At 52.0% G+C, this 2638-nt stretch overlaps 1 long non-coding RNA gene across 4 annotated transcripts in view; it reads right to left on the bottom strand.

Annotated features, from left to right (window-relative positions):
• Window positions 1-229: 229 nt before the first annotated feature.
• The window catches only part of LOC121024557 (uncharacterized), a 6889-nt gene continuing 4480 nt past the window's right edge, over window positions 230-2638 (bottom strand). For all 4 annotated transcript variants that reach the window (XR_005787739.1, XR_005787740.1, XR_005787741.1 and 1 more), the window contains 3 exons: window positions 1996-2082; window positions 583-695; window positions 230-456 (listed from right to left, as the gene is read on the bottom strand). This is a non-coding gene — a long non-coding RNA (uncharacterized LOC121024557). The remainder of the gene's footprint in view (window positions 457-582; window positions 696-1995; window positions 2083-2638) is intronic.

Here is a 2638-nt window from a genome sequence, read left to right as displayed (position 1 = left end):
CACTGGGGCTGGGAGAAGCAGTGAAGAAGTGACACTAAGAACTGGGAGTTCTGGGGCGCCTGGGTGGCTCAGCCGGTTAATCTCTTGATCTTGACTCAGGTTATGATCTCCCGGTTCGTGAGTTCGAGCCCTGCGTTGGGCTCTGTGCTGACAGTGAGAAGCCTGCTTGGGATCATCTCACTCTCTCGTTTTCAAAATAAGTAGATATTAAAACAAAAAAAATTTTTTTAAAAACCTGGGAGCTCTTAGTCAAAAGTTACTAAGTCCCTATTATGTGCCAGGCACAAGGCTGGGACACACGGGTTGTGCGAAGATGACAGCCACACTGTTCGCTTTCAGGGAACTGTGTGGAGTGGAGGGGACGGTCCAGGCTGAGAGAGCAGTATTGACGAAAGACTGGAGTCCTGGTGGTGTTGGACGTGTTCGAGGGCCTGTAGTTCGTGAGGCTGGATTAGGCTGAAAAGGGATCGGAATGCAAAGGGTCACTGACCAAAACAGTGATTAGTGATGATCACCGGAAGGGTGACGTGGCCTTTAAACCTTGCCCATCACAGGTCTGTCAGGTTCGAGTTTGGACTTTACCTTGGAAGCAGCAGGGAAATCAATTGTTGGACACTCTGAAACAGATGAGTGTCGCAGTCAAGTGTGTGTTCCAGAAGGTTCCCTCGTGGCAGTGTGGACGTGGGCTGACATGCCTGGAAGCCGGGAGAGAAAGCAGAAGGCTTGCCGTAGTCCTGGCAAGAGACACTGAGAGCCCTGGGGAGGGGATGGATGTGAGATATTCTGGAGAGGAGGTACAACAGACCACGGAATGCGTATGGAGGGTGAGGAAGAAGGAACGGTTAGGGTACCTGAGCGGTCCGGGTGGCGCTTTCAGTTGGAAAAGGAAGGAGGATTTGGTTCAGGTAGCAGGTATAGGCAATGAGTTCAAGGTATATGTATATATGTGCATATATATACATATATATGTACATATATATACACGTACATATATACATGTATATATATACATGTACATGTGTATACTTTAATGTTTAGTTGTATTTGAAAGAGAGAGGGAGAGAGAGCAGGAGAGGGACAGAGAGAGAGGGAGACACAGACTCCGAAGCAGGCTCCAGGCTCCAAGCTGTCAGCACAGAGCCCGATGCGGGGCTCCAACCCACGAACCACGAGATCATGACCTGAGCCGAAGTTGGACGATTAACTGACTGAGCCACCCAGGCGCCCCTCAAGTCATATATTCTGAGATGGAAAGGTTATGAGGATATTCAGAAGGAGAAACCCTGTAGGAAATGGGAGACAGGGATCCAGAGGTCAGGGGAGAATTTGGGGTCAGAAATAAAGGTTGGGGGTCCTCAGCATTTTGGGTGGTGAAGAAAGCCTTGGAGAGAATGAGGTCCTGCGTGGGGCGTGAATCGAGGGACCACAGTCCAAAGACAGAGTAGACAAAAACTGGTTAGAGAGCTAGAGGGAGAATCATGGAGGCCAAGAGAGCCCAGCGTCTTCTGGAAGGCACCAAGACGGGACACCTAAGCCTGCTTTGGAGGTCAGAGAGTGTTTACCTAAAGAGGGGATGTCTTAAGCTGGGCCTGAGGAGGACTGGGAGACGGTGGGTGGGGTGGTGCCTCAAAGAGTCAGTGGTGGGGACAGCAGACATATCTGGGAGATTGGAGAGTGAGTGGAAGCTGAGAAAGTGTGGGCCGCAAATAGAAACCATTATTTTTTGAAGTTTGATACTGAAAGGGAGGAAAAGATAGGCTGATGGTTGAAGGGGAAGTTTTCTTAGGACAGGCGAGAGCCACTGTGCTGACCGGCAGGATGGAGAGGTGAGAACTCAGGACCCGGGAGAGGTGAGAGCGGCCGCTCCGAGCAGAGGAAGCGAGGGGGGCGGGCTCAAGCTTTGGGTCTGGCGCACCTGCACCTCCGGTCAGCAACGCTGGGCTGCGCCCGGGCCCCCCTTGGCCCCGCTGATCTAGTCGCCCCGTTAGTACTTACTGAGCAGCACCTGGCAGAGGGCCTGCGCCACCGCGTCCCGGACTGGAAAGGTGACTGAGATCTAGGCTCTCCTCTGGAGGACTCGGTCTGAAGGGTGGAACAGAGGAGAAACTTAAGGTGAGCGTGGTGAAGGCCACGAGCAGGGTCAGCGCTGGCCGCCACAGAAGACAGTGGAGGTCACACACCCTAGAGCAGGTGACACCGGAGCTGAGCTGAGACCTAACATAGGAGCCGGCCCCATGAGCCCAGCTGGGCAGGGGAACAGGCAGAGCATCCCAAACAGAACGTTGCCCTCCAAACCCTCTCCCGCTTCCTCCAAGTACCCCCCTCTCAGGACGCCAGGAGCCTCTGACCTTCCTCCCTTCCCCCAGCACAGTCTTCACCCCTATTTAACTAACACCCCCTCCTGTGTCACAATGGGTTGTAGCCCCTCCTCTTTTAGAAACTTCTAAAGAAAGAGACTGGTCTCGGTCATCTTTGCATCTCCTGTGTCCACTGCAGTGCTCAGCACACAGTTAATGCTTAAAAATTACATATATATTTTATAAAGCATTGCTTAATTCTTCCTTCCTTCCTTCCTCCCTCCCTCCCTCCCTTTTCTTTCTTTCTTTCTTTCTTTCTTTCTTTCTTTCTTTCTTTCTTT

The sequence above is a fragment of the Herpailurus yagouaroundi genome, unplaced genomic scaffold, assembly GCF_014898765.1.
Source record: "Herpailurus yagouaroundi ecotype Mexico unplaced genomic scaffold, PumYag 65960, whole genome shotgun sequence".
NCBI lineage: Eukaryota > Metazoa > Chordata > Mammalia > Carnivora > Felidae > Herpailurus > Herpailurus yagouaroundi.
Note: the sequence above shows the minus strand (reverse complement) of the source record. Positions and strands in the feature narration are given on the sequence as shown.